Source organism: Bos taurus, unplaced genomic scaffold (assembly GCF_002263795.3).
Source record: "Bos taurus isolate L1 Dominette 01449 registration number 42190680 breed Hereford unplaced genomic scaffold, ARS-UCD2.0 Leftover_ScbfJmS_2439, whole genome shotgun sequence".
NCBI lineage: Eukaryota > Metazoa > Chordata > Mammalia > Artiodactyla > Bovidae > Bos > Bos taurus.
In genome coordinates this window covers 1-18,671 of record NW_020191512.1, presented here as the reverse complement: position 1 = coordinate 18,671, position 18,671 = coordinate 1, and the positions used below count along the sequence as shown (strand labels likewise).

General features: G+C 40.7%; 1 pseudogene; it reads right to left on the bottom strand.

Annotated features, from left to right (window-relative positions):
• Positions 1 to 423: 423 nt before the first annotated feature.
• On the bottom strand, positions 424 to 18,399 carry LOC112445682 (tripartite motif-containing protein 64-like; annotated as a pseudogene).
• Between the last annotated feature and the right edge of the window lie 272 nt (positions 18,400 to 18,671).

Here is an 18,671-nt window from a genome sequence, read left to right as displayed (position 1 = left end):
GAGACTTAACTAAATGTATAATAAGCCTTTTAACATTGGTGAAACATCTTTTTGTTATGAGTTTGTACACCTATTAACTTATTAAAGCAGATTTATTTCAAGCAGGTAGGTTCATGTTATTTATTTGGGATTTATCTGTACATGTTGCAGACACAAACCTTCTAACAGAGGGGAAACTAGGTGGGATTACCAATATTAGGTCATGAATTTTACAAAGAAATATGTAAGATGCTCTGAGTCAGCCCAACAAGATGCTGTCATCTAGTTCAGAAGGTTTACAAATAACATCATGAAAAAGAAATTTTAAAACTGAGACTTGATGAAGTAATATGAGCAGGGAAAAGAGAACTCCAATTCTGCCTTATCCCACTAAGCTGGGTAAACAGAGCAAGGTGTTTTTTGACATCCAATTACCTTAGAAATTAAAGGACCAGAGAAGATGTAGAATAATGAGCGTACAGTATCCAAGATATATCATTTTTATTTAAATATTTATACAAATTTATAGTTAACATATCAACCCTTTAAAAATAAATCAATACATTTCATAAAGGAAGGTGAAATTATAGAAAATCATACAGACACAAATTAGTGATGCCACTTATTGACATTTCTGATACCTGTTTTCAAATTTCTAAAGTGCCCTTGATCATGGGTATCCAGAGCACAGAAAAGGTTTGAGAGGGAAAGAGAAGGAGAAGGAGAGGAAACTACAAATGAGGGCACTTCTGGCCACATTCACAGAGTTCACAACACCACCGTCATAATCCAGGAACACCCCCACACAGCCTAGAGTCTTTCTGACATATTGATGTGACAGTGGGGAGGCGGTAAAGAAACTGCACTGACTGTTCTCTCTGATACAGAGAAGTAGAAAAATTCCCTCTGAGTCAAGGACCATGTCACTGTCTCTTGCCCAAGAATGATTTCAAAATCAAATGGCCCAGTTGCAACAGCCCGCCATATCCATCTCCCAGTAGTGCTGACCGGAAGTGAATGACTCAGCTCCCTAGGCAAGAAAATATTTAGATTTGGTGGAGTGTAGTCAACCCCAGGACCATCAGGACCAGCCTGAACACGTCTCAGATCTTCAAACACAGGGACATGACGAGTGACTCTTTCATTATCTAACCCAATGTACACTGAAGGAAGAAGGAAAAGTTACATTAGCAACTAGTGTTATAAATTCCTGATGGACATGAGCTCTATAGAGTGTCTGAGTTTCCTAACATATAACTAGAAATTGGAGGAAGAACAGCAAGAGAACTTGAGAAATCTTTTGCAATCCAAGATCTATAGGTCTGTCTTCATGAGAAGACGAATTGAGCCAGACCAAATGGGAGAAGTCATAATTTCTGTCTGTGAGACCTATTGCTATGTTTTGGTCATTATTTTCCATGGAACACTTGAAATTGGCAATTAATTAAAACTTCACTGTCAGAAACAAAAGTTGCTTGCTATCTCCATGGAAAATACACACTAATAAAAATAATAGTAATAAAATTCTGATCACTTTTCCTGACAACAAAATTTCCCCTACAGCATCAAAAATTAAAATGAAACAAAACCTTGTATTTTTGAAGTGGTTTCTTTCTGAGAATTTTCTGTCAGCACACCTTAAAAAGAAAAGGGAAAACTCTTTTGACAAAAGAAGTGGTCAGCTTACTTTGCCAGTGTTGTGTATCAGATCACATCAGTCGCTCAGTCGAGTCCAACTCTTTGCGACCCCATGAATCGCAGCAGGCCAGGCCTCCCTGTCCATCACCAACTCCCGGAGTTCACCAGACTCACATCCATCGAGTCAGTGATGCCATCCAGCCATCTCATCTTCTGTCGTCCCCTTCTCCTCCTGCCCCCAATCCCTCCCACCATCAGTCTTTTCCAATGAGTCAACTCTTCGCATGAGGTGGCAAAAGTACTGGAGTTTCAGCTTTAGCATCATTCCTTCCAAAGAAATCCCAGGGCTGATCTCCTTCAGAATGGACTGGTTGGATCTCCTCGAAGTCCAAGAGACTTGCAAGGGTTTTCTCCAACAGCACAGTTCAAAAGCATCAATTCTTTGGTGCTCAGCCTTCTTCACAGTCCAACTCTCACATCCATACATGACCACAGGAAAAACCATAGCCTTGACGAGACGAATCTTTGTTGGCAAAGTAACGTCTCTGCTTTTGAATATGCTATCTAGGTTGGTCATAACTTTCCTTCCAAGGAGTAAGTGTCTTTTAATTTCATGGCTACAGTCACCATCTGAAGTGATTTTGGAGCCCCCCAAAATAAAGTCTGACAGTGTTTCCACTGTTTCCCCATCTATTTCCCATGAAGTGGTGGGACTGCATGCCATGATCTTCGTTTTCTGAATGTTGAGCTTTAAGCCAACTTTTTCACTCTCCACTTTCACTTTCATCAAGAGGCTTTTGAGTTCCTCTTCACTTTCTGTCATAAGGGTGGTGTCATCTGCGTATCTGAGGTTATTGACATTTCTCCCGGCAGTCTTGATTCCAGTTTGTGTTTCTTCCAGTCCAGCATTTCTCAATATGGACTCTGCATATAAGTTAAATAAGCAGGGTGACAATATACAGCCTTTACATACTCCTATCCCTATTTGGAACTAGTCTGTTGTTCCATGTCCAGTCCTAAGTGTTGCTTCCTGACCTGCATACAAATTTCTCAAGAGGCACGTCAGGTGGTCTGGTATTCCCATCTGTTTCAGAATTTTCCACAGTTTATTGTGATCCACACAGTCAAAGGCGTTGGCATAGTCAATAAAGCAGAAATAGATGTTTTTCTGGCACTCTCTTGCTTTTTCCATGATCCAGCTGATGTTGGCAATTTGATCTCTGATTCCTCTGCCTTTTCTAAAACCAGCTTGAACATCAGGAAGTTCACGGTTCACATATTGCTGAAGCATGGCTTGGAGAATTTTGAGCATTCCTTTTATGTTTATAATAAACTTGACCATAGAGAGGATTTTTGTATGATGTGAGTGAAGTATGCTTTGTATTTATTACAAAGAGTTTATTTTTTTAAATATAAATTTATTTATTTTAATTGGAGTTTACCCAGAGGGATGGTACAGGGAGGGAGGTGGGAGAGGGGTTCAGGATGGGGAACACGTGTATACCCGTGGCGGATTCATGTTGATGTATGGGAAAACCAATACAATATTGTAAAGTAATTAACCTACAAAGAGTTTTATAAACCAGCTTAAAACTCTCTAAGCATCACACAACCATTGATAACCTCCGTTACCTAAAACTTGGGATGTGCTGAATGTACTTGCAGAGTACATGCTTCATGTGAAAAGTCAACACTATACCTCAGTCTGCCGCAAGTGTCAATTGTCTTTTCCTGTTGTTTACCCCCCAGATGGCTTACCGTGTTGTGCTTAGTCACTCAATCACGTCTTACTTTTTGCTACCCCATGGGCTGTAGCATGCCAGCTCCTCTGTCCATGGGGATTCTCAAGGCAAGAACACTGGAGTGGGTTGCCATGTCCTCCTCCAGGGCATCTTCACAACCCAGGGATCAAACCTATATTTTCTTCCTTGCAGGCAGACGCTTTCTGTCTGAACCACCAGGGAAGATAGCTTACTACCACTCATTATAAATGTCTTTTTTCCAGATGCCATTTAGTTTTATTCCATATACAATATTCTCCTATAAGGGTAAATGTGGATATTAAAATTTCCAGCATAGTCCACAGATTGGACAATGGGGAAAGGTAACCCATAGGACAGTAACAGAGGCCAGTGTATACCACCCTCAACAGAAGGCTGCCTGTTCCTTGGAATTGGTTGAGCCAGTCTATGAGTCCAGGGATGGGCCACGCAGTGAGCTGTGGGACTACAGGCCGGAACATGTGCAGCTGCACTGACTCACCCCTGCAAGAAAGGACACTTCATTACTCTTTTGGAGCTCATATTTTCATCACAATAATTATGTCTACACACTTCTGTGGATTTCCGTTAAATCTTCATAATTAGATTCCAGGGCCATAAAAGTAATTCCCCAACTTAGAGAATGTGACCAATTTATTATATGAAAATCAAACAAAATTCTATCCCATTTGCTAACACTGAAATCCTAGCATGCAATTCAAATCAGTCGTGACCATATCTGATTCCTCGCAGCCAATCTCAGGGCGACACAAAATGACTTGAAATGAAGGACGTTCAAGAGGGGCACTCTGACTTTTAATACACTCTAGTCATCACAGAAATGCTCAGTGTCTGTACAACCACAGCTAGTGGTTGAGGAGATTAGCCTGGGTGGCAATCCCAATTCTTGGGACCCAGTTTTCCTAACCGCATCATAGAGTCTTTCGTTTTCAACTCCCCATGTGCTAAACATGGAAACCCTGCACCCAGATGATCCTCTGTTGGCCCATTCTCTCCCTGATTCCACATTAGGTTTCTATGCAATCCTTACTTCTTCCACATTATTCTGTCATGACTTTGGGTACATTCCCTCGGTGTTTTTCTTTTTCTAAAAATTAAAATCAGCAATGGTAGTTGTTGTCATGAGATCTTTGCACAAAATCCTGCAAGTAATTCCCCTGCCCAGCTCCACCCTGGGTAAAGCAACACACAAAACTCTACCTTTGGAGAAAGGGGAATCTAAATACACCCAGAAAGAGGTTTTAGTGTCCTGATAACTCATGCTCCCATTTTAACATCAACTGACTGATCACAGTCACAATTACCAAAACCTGAAAATGAGGGCAATTTACCTTTTGGACATGTTTTCATAATGCTGTACAGAGAGAAACAACAAAAATAACGTGTTAATACACTTCACAAGATTCACAGTGAAGATTTAGTTGCTCATTTCCAAGGTTGCGTTAGCCCAAATTTCAGCAAATTGTATCATGTACACAGAAACAGCGGAGAAGGCAATGGCACCCCACTCCGGTACTCTTGCCTGGAGAATCCCAGGGACCGGGGAGCCTGGTGGGCTGCTGTCTATGGGGTCACACAGAGTCGGACATGACTGAAGTGACTTAGCAACAGCTTAGCAGCAGCAGCACACAGAAACAGGAGGGGAAACGAGTTATAGGGATTCCCAAATGTCTCATTATTGCAGGTCCAGGTACCAATCCATACATCTTTTAACACCTTCTCTGAGGCAGTTGTTCAGTAATCAAATGTATATTAGGAGAATTTAAGAAGAATTATTCTCGATTTCTTGCCTACTTCTCCATGAAGCTTTGCAGTTCTTGTGTTTGGCCAAAAAGGCTCTTGGTCATTAGCATTACTTGGACTGATAAAACTCTTATCACAGCAACAGAAAACATGATTTCAGACACTAGATGGAAGGCAAAGAAGAGGTGGGTATTATCCAGGGAACACCATGACTCTCCAGTTCTCTGTCCTTACCTGGATCAGCTCCATGTCTGGCTTATGGCACAATTCCTTGAGCTCCTCATATATCTGCCCTCAAAGTTTCTGCTTCAGGTCCATATTGTGTTGACTTTCTTTGAGTTGTTGAAAAATCTCCTCACTTTCCTCTTCTGTTTTCTCTAAATGATGCTTCTCTTCATGGTAGACTAAGTGAAACACCTTCCAATATTCAGTGTGTTTTATCTTCTTCCACATACTCACATAGCTCTGGGGTGACAATGAATTAATCAGGTCACATCCATGACTGTTACCCACTATTTATCTTCCAACATTTAGAAATTTGGGTATGTTCATTAAAAAAAATATCTAGGAATCCTTTTTTTAGGGGTGAGGGGAGCATTTCCAGGTGGCTCTAGTGGTAAAGAAGCTGCCTGCCATACAGGAGATGTAAGAGACACAGGTTCAATCCCTGAGTGGGGATGGTCCCCTGGAGGAGGGCATGGCAACTCACTCCAGTATTCTTGCCTAGAGAATCCCAATGGACAGAGGAGCCTGGCAGGCCACATAGTCCATAGGATGGCACAAAGTCGAACACGACTGAAACTACTTAACACACAGTTGCTTTTTATTTCATTGAACCTGAAATCAACATTTTGACTCTAAACACTGCCACAAATATCCACACTTCTTAAAAATGTGAATTTGTGATTTAATAATTGTTTTATATAATATATGGGGTACACTAATGACTAAAACTACTGAGTCTATCTTACCCTCACATATTTGCCTGTAGACTGACTCTTTGCTATAAAGAAATAATAGCAAATATTCAGAGAACTAGATAACATCTTTGTAAACTATTTACTTTCGGGTCCACAAACTGCATGCAAAGCAGAACCTCATGCACATGAGTGTAGCTTGACTTCCCTGTCTGATGCTGAACACTCCACACCTTAACTGGCTTCCACCCTATCCTAAGAGACACCAGTCAACAGACAACTACCTTCTAGTCTTAATTCCCATCATCTCCTTTTTTTTTTTTTTTCCCCACTGTCTATTTTCCTTCTTTCCTTTAAACTTTAAAAATGATTCATACTTAAGAAAAACAAGACATATACCATTGACCAAAGTCTTCACTGGATTCTCTCTTGTATTGCCTTTACTTTCAGTGGGCAGATTTTTTGATCATGAGTGTATGTTCACAGTACTCATTTGTGGAACTCAATCTTTATTAATGTAACCACATTCCTCTTATCAGGAACCTCCTTTGCTGAGTCCCCATAGTTTTTACTCTGCGTGTTTCTAAGAACTTCTTCCTGTTACCCCAATCCTTCCTTTATTAAACCTATACACCTTGAGCTTCAAACAAACCCCCTTCTCTTGTTTCCCTCTATCAGTCTACTTTAACCAGTTCTTCTTTCCCTGATTGACCACCCGTTAATACAGAGATTCCTCCAGTTATCTCCTGATGTAAAAATGTTTTTCTTTTCATCCTTAAAACACTACTGTGATCTCCATCTTATGCCTAGAATATGCAGAAAACTGTGAAATGTTCCTGTCCAGACCAAGTCTTCCACACAAGGTCCATCCTCGTTCACCCAGTTGCATACTACCTATTTGTGTTAGAATACCTGCCAGAAACTCAGTTTCACAGTCTCAAACTCTAATATTTTCTTAACACAAATCACACTTCCTCCTTGTTTCTATCCTCAATGATGCCCCACCTTCAGAGCAGAAACTAGGTCTCAGGTTTTAAATTTTATCCTCTTAACATTACACATCAAGTGCTTCCTGTTTTTTGACATTTCTCTACCATCAAGAATATCTCTTGAATTCTATCATTTCTCCTTATCTGTGGGTAATTATTTCCTAAACTTTCCTTTAAGAATTTCTCAACTTTCAGATCTGGCTTCCAATGTCTCTAAGCTCTCTCATTTCCCTTTATATCAAGGTTGACACGATAGAGTAAACAATGGCAGGTGTGTTGTGGGAAAAGAGTAAGTTTAGTTTGAGACATGTTGATTTAGTTCTCTCTCCCTAAAAAACCTCCTTCCACAGAAAGCCCCCTGCCCTGACTTCTACCCTCAAGCAAATCTCTGCCGAAACGTGATCTTGCTTAGTAAATCTTTTCTGATCATATGTAAAATTCAATTTTGTCAAAATTAATTTTTAAAACAAAATTACAAAATTTTATTACTTAGCTTTCTTGCTGTTATTCTCAAAAGTACTTACCACAATGGATCGTGCCACAAATGTTATGTATAGAATTGTCAATTGACTCTCTCCATTACTCCATTTGATCTGTAAGTACAAGGAAATCTGTTCCTTTCATCTATTTCTACACTGGCTTAGAACAGTTATCATGACATATCTGCAACTCAATGTTTCAAAGAACAAACATTGTAAACTATAACTTTAAGTATATCATCTTTGAATAATTGAGATAATTTTGTTATATCTCCTTGTCATTCACACAGCCCAATTTAAATTTTCTTTATGGTGGTGAGAAGTGTCTTTTAATATTGCTCGTTTATATATTTCACATCATTAAATGTTTACTTACTCGAGAATCTAGATATACTGCTATTTCACCACTTTTATGTAGGGTGCTCAATTCACGTTTTTGAATCAACAAATGATAGATCCAAATTTCTCTGCGATGAATTTAGGTCACGTTTGAATCTCATCTATCCTCCATTTCCAGCCATATCTCTCAGCTCTGCGTCTCTAATGAAATACATGTGTCAACCTACATGAACTCTGTAGAATCTCAATATTCACATGATTCCTCTAGTTTATAGTCTTCAACTCTCACATGTTTAGCTGCCTGGCACCCGCATATATTTCCAACTTCAATTTGTCCTTTTCTATCCAAATAGTTAGAGCTGTCTTCCTGAAGTTTCAAAAAATTTCCCTGTGAGAAGCCCTGGGTTTATCTCATTGACAAATTATGACTGTGATTTTTCTATAACCGTTGGTATGTTATGGTGTTAGCTAGGAAGTAAGATCTTTCAGCTTGATATTTTGATTTTAGAAAGAAATCCTAACTCCGTTCCACATGATTACAGGAAAGCCTTTTGTAATTGGTTGGCCACCCATATTGAAACATGAACATTAGAATATTTAGTTCAAACATAGGTTTAGAGTAAACATCATGTGTCCCACGTTTGTGCTGAATGAAATAGAATTTCGTGCTTACATCCCATGTTTTGATTTTGTTGGTTTCTCTGTTCAGATTTATTTTATTTTCTTGTATCTTTTCCCACACAGACCTCATTATGTTCAGAAGCTTTTGCTGCAAAAGAACCAACAGTTTGATTATCAGAGAAGTTGGTAGTGAAATTTTTCAGATCCTAGAGTAAGAAGGATAGCAGAGAATAACAGGTGATCGCTGGAGAAGGGACAGTGTCCATTTTCTTTCACTTTGAAGCCCAAGTATCTACTGTGTGGGCTTCCCTGGTGGCTCAGTGGTAAAGGATCCATCTGACAATGTAGGGGATGCAGGTTTAAGCCCTGGGTAGAGAAGATCCCCTGGAGAAGGACACACTCATTCTCATACTCTTGTCTGGGAAATACCATAGACAGAAATGCCTGGCAGGCTCAGTCAAGAGAGTTGCAAAACAGTCAGACTGCCTGAGTGACTAAAAAACAAGGCTACTGTGTAGGATGTTTATAACTAGAGAAGAGAGAAAACGTTGAAAAGGGTGCTTCTCCATAGAGAAAACTGGCTCTCGAACTTTATTTCACCTCGCCAATTTTTATCATGCAAATTCCATCTCAGATTTCAGTTGTCCTGCTGCTAGTTCTCATCTCCTACTACTCTGTTCTTCTAGCTAAAAGGCAGGGTTTCTGATTAGACTCTCTTAGATTAGACTATTGCACTCACACACAGTAATCACTATGCACGTGCAGGGCACAAGGCTCACTGAAATTAGCAAGTTTGCCCACCTTGGTCTCACACAGACTTAGCACAAATCCAAACACAATTAACCTCATCCTCACCATCAGCTTGAATTGTAAGAATTTATAATGTAAAACCTTAACTGCTTAAGATTGAGGATGTCCTTTCTTAAATAGTTTATCCTAGGACCTGGGCCACAATGCTACTTAGTCTCTGCTTTATTTTTGACATGAGTGAAGAATGAAAGTGAAGTGAAAGTGAAGTCAGTGAGTCATATCCGACTCTTTGTGACCCCACAGACAATAGCCTACCATGCATCTCCGTCCATGGGATTTTCAAGGCCAGAGTACTGGAATGGGTTGCCATTTCCTTCTCAGGGGGATCTTCCCAACCCAGGGATCAAACCCGGGTCTCCCACATTGTAGGCAGATGCTTTTACTGTCTGAGCCACCAAGGAAGCTATCTTCATTTTCTTTAGCATTCACTCGCAGACAGAAAGTCCCCCAGATTCAAACTTCCCTCTTAGCCCTTGATTACCTGGTATTCCTCAGCCGTACACTGAAGGGAACCATGCCTGGGAGTGCCCTGCTGCTCAGACATACAGCAGAGTGAACAATGCACATCCTTGGTGACTCTACAGAAGAAGTTCTTGGTATATCTGTATATTTCACATATCTCTTCTTCAGGATGTGGTAAGTCACAAGGTCCTTTCTGTCTGGCAAGAAGTACCAGTTTCCTCAAATTGGTGTTGGCTTTCAGGTTCAGTTGATGGGGTGTTTCCCTGCACATAGGGTAGCAAGGAGGCCGTTGGCCTTCCTCCAAGTAGAGACAGAGACACAGCATGCAGAACCTGTGCCCACAGCCCAGCGTGACCAGGTCTATGAAACACTTCACACCCATGGAACAGGTGACTTCATTCCAGAGGCTTTTGGAACTCATGTTTCTGAAAGAGAAAAGAAAAAAGAAAGAACATTATGTTGCTGTGGGCTCTAAGAGTGCCTTTTAAAAACCACAGACAGTATCAAGGGGCATGAGACTTACTTCCCACTCATAGCAACATGTTACTGTATAGAGCAGGACAGGTGATGTATTGCATGCAATGGAAAGAGGATGCTGGGTAATCAGTGCCCTCCTGACAGTCAGGATACTGTCAGACACAGCTTTTCCATCAGGGATTCAGCTCTCATCCATTTCTGACACAATCCTCTGCCACAGAGTCTTGTTCATATTCCACGTAAAACAACCCTCCTTATCCTTCTGCCAGTGATAGCAGTTAATGGATATGTATCCATGCCTCTTGAGAAATCTGTATGCAGGTCAGGAAGCAACAGTTAGAACTGGACATGAAACAACAGATTGGTTCCAAATAGGAAAAGAGTACGTCAAGGCTGTATATTATCACCTTGCTTCTTTAACCTATATGCAGAGTACATCATGAGAAATGCTGGACTGGAAGAAACACAAGCTGGAATCAAGATTGCAGGAAGAAATATCAATAACCTCAGATATGCAGATGACACCACCCTTATGGCAAAAAGTGAAGAGGAACTAAAAAGCCTCTTGATGAAAATGAAAGCGGAGAGTGAAAAAGTTGGCTTAAAGCTCAACATTCAGAAAACGAAGATCATGGCATCTGGTCCCATGATCAGATGGGACCTATTTCATAGGAAATAGATGGGGAAACAGTGGAAACAGTGTCAGACTTTATTTTTCTGGGCTCCAAAATCACTGCAGATGGTGACTGCAGCCATGAAATTAAAAGACGCTTACTCCTTGGAAGGAAAGCTATGACAAACCTAGATAGCATATTCAAAAGCAGAGACATAACTTTGCCAACAAAGGTTCGTCTAGTTAAAGCTATGATTTTTCCTGTGATCATGTATGGATGTGAGAGTTGGACTGTGAAGAAGGCTGAGCACTGAAGAATTGATGCTTTTGAACTGTGGTGTTGGAGAAGACTCTTGAGAGTCCCATGGACTGCAAGGAGATCCAACCAGTCCATTCTGAAGAAGATCAGCCCTGGGATTTCTTTGGAAGGGATGATGCTAAACCTGAAACTCCAGTACTTTGGCCACTTCATGGGAAGAGTTGACTTACTTATTGGAAAAGACTCTGATGCTGGGAGGGATTGGGGGCAGGAGGAGAAGGGGACGACAGAGGATGAGATGGCTGGATGGCATCACTGACTCGATGGATGTGAGTCTGAGTGAACTGTGGGAGTTGGTGACGGACAGGGAAGCCTGGCGTGCTGTGATTCATGGGGTCACAAAGAGTCGGACATGACAGAGCGACTGAACTGAACTGAACTGACTGTATAGCACAGGGAACTCAAGTGAAGACTTGGGAATGATGTGTATAAAAAATAATCTTAAAAAAGAGTTATTATTGTTATTCAGGAAATAAGTTTTGTCCAACTCTTTGCAACCCCATGAACTGCAGCATGCCATGCTTCCTTGTCCTTCACTATCTCCAGAAGTTTGCTCAAACTCATATTCATTGACTCAGTGATGCCATTCAACCGTGTCATCCCCTGTCACCCCCATCTCTTGCCTTCAATCTTTCCCTGCATTAAGGTCTCTTCAAATGAGCTAGATCTTTGTATCAGGTGGGCAAAGTACTGGAGTTTCAGCTTCAGTTCTTCCAGTGAATATTCAGGGTTGATTTCCTTCAGGATTGACTGGTTTGATCTCCTTGCTGTCCAAGGAACTCTCAAGAGTCTTCTCCAGCACCACAGCTTGAAAGCACCAACTCTTTGGCACTCAGCCTTTATGATCCAACTCTAACATGACTACTGGAAAAATCATAGATTTTCCTATAGGGACCTTTGTTGGCAAAGTGATGTGTCTGCTTTTTAATACAATGTCTAGGTTGGTCATAGCTTTTCTTCCAAGGAGCAAGTGGCTTCCAATTTCGTGGCTATAGTTATTGGCTGCAGAGATTTTGGAGCCCAAGAAAATAAAATGTGTCACAGGTTCCATTTTCCCCCATCTATTTGCCATGAAGTGATGGAACCGGATGCCAGGATTTCGTTTTTTGAATGATGAGTTTTAAGCCAGCTTTTTCACTCTCCTATTTCATCCTCATCAAGAGGCTTTTAAGTTCCTATTTGCTTTCTGCTGTAAAAGTGGTATCATCTATATATCTGAGGTTGCTGATATTTCTGCCAGCAATCTTGACTCTACTTGTGAGTCATTCAGCATGGCATTTGACATGATGTACTCTGCATATAAGTTAAAGAAGCAGGGTGACATCCTCCTTTCCCAATCTTGAACCACTCTCATGTTCCTAGTCTGGTTACAATTCTTGCTTCCTTTCCTGCATACAGTCTTTTTAGAAAACAGGTAAGTCAGTCTGGCATTCCCATCTCTTTAAGAATTTTCACAGTTTTATTTGATTCACATAGTCAAAGGCTTTAGAGTAGTCAATGAAGCAGATGTAATTCTTTTTTGGAATTTTCTTACTTATCCTATAATCCAACAGATGTTGTCAATTGGATCTCTGATTCCTCTGCTGCTGCTGCTGCTTCTGCTGCTGCTGCTGCTGCTGCTAAGTTGCTTCAGTCATGTCAGACTCTGTGCGACCCCATAGATAGCAGCCCACCAGGCTCCCCTGTCCCTGGGATTCTCCAGGCAAGAACATTGGAGTGGGTTGCCATTACCTTCTCCAATGCATGAAAGTGAAAAGTGAAAGTGAAGTCGCTCAGTCATATCTGACTCCTAGCGACCCCATGGACTGCAGCCTACTAGGCTCCTCAGTCCATGGGATTTTCCAGGCAAGAGTACTGGAATGGGGTGCTTTTTCTAAATGCAGCTTGCACATCTGGAAGTTCTCTGTTCACAAACTGCCAAAGACTAACTGAAGGATTTTAGCATAATCTTGCTAACATATGAAATGATTACAGTTGCACAGTAGTCTGAACATTCTTTGCCATTTCTTTTTTTTCAGACTAGAAGGAAAACTGACCCTTTCCAGTCCCATGACCACCATAGATTTTCCAAATTTGCTGGCATATTGAGTGCAGCACTTTCACCATCTTTAATGATTTTAAATAGCTCAGCCTGAATTCCATCACCTCCACTAGCTTTGTTCCTATCTCTTAAGGCCCATTTTTTCCACACTCTAAAACGTCTGGCTCTAGGTGAGTGACCCCACCATTGTGGTGATCCAGGTCATTAAGACATTTTTAGTATAGTTGTTCTGTGTATTCTTGCCACTGCTCCTTAATCTCTCTGCTTTGGTTATGCCCTTGATATTTCTGTCCTTTGTGTCCATCCTGGCAAGAAGTGTTCCCTTGGTATCCCCAATTACCTTTAAGAGATCTCTAGTCTTTCCTATTTTCCTCTATTTCTTTTCACTTCTTACCTTTCCTTGCTATTCTCTGGAACTCTGCATTCAGTTGGGTATCTCTTTCCCTTTCTCTATTGTGTTTGCTTCTCATTTCCCCAGCTATTTGTAAGGTCTCCTTGGACAAGCACTTTGCCTTCTTGCACTGATTGCATAGATCACAGGCTTGTGTAATTCAAGGAAGCTATGAGTCATACCTTGCAGGGCCACCAAAGATGGACGAGTCATGGTGGAGAGTTCTGACAAAACGTGTTGCACTAGAGAAGGGAATGGCAAACCACTTCAGTGTTCTCGGCCTCAAGAACCTCATGAACAGTATGGAAAATGGATGGTGAGATATATATATATAATTCACTTTGCTATACACCTGAGACTAATACAGTATTTTACATCAACTTTATATTTCAAAGAAATTACAAATAAGTAAAGAAATTTTCCCGTCCAGTATCTTTCTCTGAGTGGAGCACCATGACCCATCTTTGATTAAATATGAAAATGTTTTGAGGGATAGCATGGAAGCAGAGTCAAAATAAACAAAATCTTAAAAGATAGTTGTCCAAACTTCATAGACAGTATCACATTTCTTTCACAGATTTTCTATGATTTTTTTAGTCTATCTTGCACTGTACAACTATGCAATAATCCTTAACTTCACAACCTAGCATCAGTATTTCAAATACAGATACATATTGAATAATATAATGAAAGGGTATGAGATGACATGCAGGGAATGACTAAAAAGAACAGAGTCTTTAGAGAATAACCACTATCCACTATTCTGTTTGCAGTTCTAACCAGAGCAAAACAATAGTGTGTAACCAAAACGAGCCTCGGAGGGAAGAATTTCACAGAAAACTGAATGAAAAGAATAACATTTAAGAGGCTTTAGTTCTGAAGGGGCTGAACACATCCATCAAACAGCAGAAGGCAAGAGTAGTAAGTGGTATTATTGGGGAGCTTGACTGTTCTGGGTTGAAAGACAGAATGTGAAGAACTCCTCTTCCTGAAGGAATATCCAGGGAGTAATTCAGGCAAATTCAGACAGGTAACCAAAACTAGTGGGTCACTTCAATTAGGACTATAATAAACTTCTGTAAATGGAGATATGAAATTTATAATTAAAGAGTTCATTTATTAACCAGACTTCATGGATTGGAAGTGTGAACTCAACCTGTGATTCTTTACCTGAGATTAGATTATGGTGTTTGGATTAAGTAAATTTTGGAAGGTTTGACTTCAATCCTTGGCATCTAGATGTGTTTACAATTCTTGACAAATCTAATCTCGTGCTACTGCACCTTTGTGCAGGGTTGATAACACTATCACTTTGAGGAAGTGGACCTGGTCTTCAGAGGATATATAAGGCATCCAGCAAAGATCCAAGCTCATTCTTCTCCAGAGCCCAGAGCTGTTGCCTTTGGAATTGACTGGACTGTGGAGACTTGAAGGTGTTTGCCACCAGGAAGTGAGCACCTAAACTCTGAACTGAATTTAACAGAGTGACTTACTGAACAAGAGAGAAGACCTCTGTAACAGTACTGAGGTGAGTTCTGATCCAGGTACGATGAATTTTTGCTATGTTCAGTTAAAAACGGCTTCCCGGTGGCTCAGATGGTAAAGCGTCTGTCTGCAATGCAGGAGACCCAGGTTTGATCCCTGGGTTGGGAAGATCCCCTGGAGAAGGAAATGGCAGCCCACTCCAATATTCTTGCCTGGAAAATCTCATGGACAGCAGAGCCTGGTAAGCTACTGTCCATGGGGTCGCAAAGAGTCAGACATGACTGAGAGACTTCACTTCACTTCTTCAATTAAAAATGAAACTTTAATGGCAATCATGGATAGAAAAGCTAATTTTTTTTTGTCTTTCAGTAATATCTATTTTGAAGCCCTGCATCAAACATTTGTTCCATATGTGATTTTTAGAAAAGTAACATTTTACCCACAGTATGTCAAGTAGCCTCTTTATAAACTGGGGGTAGAAGTTAGTGAATATTGCTGAGAATACTAAAATGGTTAATCCATATAACAGGAGTTAAGCCAAGTCCTAAAAATAGTTTTCTTGGGGATGGTTTTGACCACTGCCTCCTGTACAATGTTATGAACTTCCATCCATAGTTCTACAGGAACATGGTCACTTCTTACAAACAGCTGAGAAAAGAAGAGAAGCAAAAGGCAAAGAAAAAAAAGGAAAGATATATCCATCTGAATGCAGAGCTCCAAAGTATAGCAAGGGAGATAGGAAAGGCTTCCTAGGTGATCAATGCAAAAAAATAGAGGAAAATCATAATGGGAAAAAATAGAAATCTTCAGGAAATTAGAGCTATCAAGGGAACATGTCATGCAAAGATGGGCACAATAAAGCACAGAAATGGTATGGGCCTGACAGAAGCAGAAGATATTAAGAGGAGTTGGCAAGAATACACAGAAGAACTATACCAAAAAAGATCTTAGTGACTCTAATAGCCATGATGGTGTGATCACTCACCTAGAGCAGACATCCTGGAGTGCATAGTCAGTGGGCCTTAGAAAGCATCACTGCAAATAAAGCTAGTGGAGGTGATGGAGTTCCAGCTGAGCTCTTTCAAATCCTAAAAGATGCTGCTGCTAAAGTGCTGGTCTCAATATGCCAGCAAATTTGGAAAACTCAGCAGTGGCCACAGGACTGGAAAAGATAAGTTTTCATTCCAATTCCAAAGAAAGGCAATGCCAAAAATGGTTCAAACTACCACAACAAATTGCACTCACCCCACAGGCTAGCAAAGTAATGCTCCAAATTCTCCAAGCCAGGCTTCATGAACCGAGACCATCCGGAGGTTCAAGCTGAATTTGTAAAAGGCAGAGAAACAAGAGATCAGATTGCCACATCCATTGGATCATAGAAAGGCAAGATAATTCCAGAAAAATATCTACTTCTGCTTCACTGACTGCACTAAAGCCTTTGACTGTGTGGATCATGGCAAATGGTGGGAAATTCTTAAGGAGATGGGAATACCAGAACACCTGAAGTGTCTCCTGAGAAACCTGCATGCAGTTCAAGAGGCAACAATTAGAACAGGACATGGAACAGACTGGTTCAAAATTGAGAAAGGAGTATGTCAGGGCCTTATATTGTCACCCTGCTTATTTAACTTACAGGCAGAGTACATCAGTGAAATGCCAGGCTGGATGAAACACAAGCCAGAATCAAGATTGCCTGGAGAAATATCACTAACCTCAGATACGCAGATGACACCACCCTTATGGCAGAAAGTAAAGAAGGACTAAAGAGACTCTTGATGAAAGTGAAAGAGGAGAGTGAAAAAGCTGGCTTACAACTCAACATTCAGAAAATGAAGATCATGGCATCTGGTCCCATCACTTCACGCGAAATAGATGGGAAACAGTGGAAAGTGTCAGACTTTATTTTTGGGGGCTCCAAAATCACTGCAGATGGTGACTGCAGCCATGAAATTAAAAGACGCTTACTCCTTAGAAGGAAAGTTATGACCAACAGAGACAGCATATTAAAAAGTCAACCACTTGTAAAAGAATGAAACTAGAACACTTTCTAACACCATATACAAAAATAAACTCAAAATGGATTAATGATCTCAACGTAAGACCAGAAACTATAAAACTCCTAGAGGAGAACATAGGCAAAACACTCTCTGACATACATCACAGCAGGATCCTCTATGACCCACCTCCCAGAATATTGGAAATAAAAGCAAAAATAAACAAATGGGACCTAATTAAACTTAAAAGCTTCTGCACATCAAAGGAAACTATTAGCAAGGTGAAAAGACAGCCTTCAGAATGGGAGAAAATAATAGCAAATGAAGCAACTGACAAACAACTAAATCTAAAATATACAAGCAACTCCTACAGCTCAACCTCCAGAAAAATAAATGACCCGATCAAAAAAATGCGCCAAAGATCTAAATAGACATTTCTCCAAAGAAGACATACAGATGGCTAACAAACACATGAAAAGATGCTCAACATCACTCATTATCAGAGAAATGCAAATCCAAGAACCACTATGAGGTACCATTTCACACCAGTCAGAATGGCTGTGATACAAAAGTCTACAAATAATAAATGCTGGAGAGGGTGTGGAGAAAAGGGAACCCTCTTACATTGTTGGTGGGAATGCAAACTAGTACAGCCACTATGGAGAACAGTGTGGAGATTCCTAAAAAACTGGAAATAGAACTGCCTTATGATCCAGCAATCCCACTGCTGGGCATACACACTGAGGAAACCAGAAGGGAAAGAGACACGTGTACCCCAATGTTCATCGCAGCACACTGTTTATAATAGCCAGGACATGGAAGCAACCTAGATGTCCATCGCAGATGAATGGATAAGAAAGCAGTGGGTACATATACACAGATGGAGTACTAGCTCAGCCATTAAAAAGAATACATTTGAATCAGTTCTAATGAGGTGGATGAAACTGGGAGCCTATTATACAGAGTGAAGTAAGCCAGAAGGAAAAACACCAATACAGTATACTAACGCACTATATATGGAATTTAGAAAGATGGTAACGATAACCCTGTATACGAGACAGCAAAAGAGACACTGACGTATAGAACAGTCTTATGGACTTTGTAGGAGAGGGAGAGGGTGGGAAAGATTTGGAGAATGGCATTGAAACATACATTGTAATGATCCAGTTGTAGTGAAACGAGATGCCCAGTTCCGGGTTCGATGCCGCATGCCCTGGTATGGCCTTGGGGCTGGTGGCTGTCTGGAACGACCCAGAGGCATGGCTGTGGCGAGGGAGGACCCGGCACGAGTGCAGGGGCTTTTGATAAAAAGAGAAGCAAACTGCAAAGGAGAAAGAAAGATCGTCACGTTTCTGCAAAAAAAAGAAGTAAAAACCATCGCCCGTAGGTAAGACAAAAAACGAAAATAGAAAAATACTCAGAGACATACTTTTGCCAAACCGAAGGTGCATCTAGGTCAAAGCTATGGGTTTCCAGTAGTCATGTAGGATGTGAGGAGTTGGTCCGGAAGCAAGCTGAGTCACTGAAGGAATTGATGCTTTTGAACTGTGGTTGTTGTGAGAAAGACTCTTTGAGAGTCCTTGCCACTGAGAG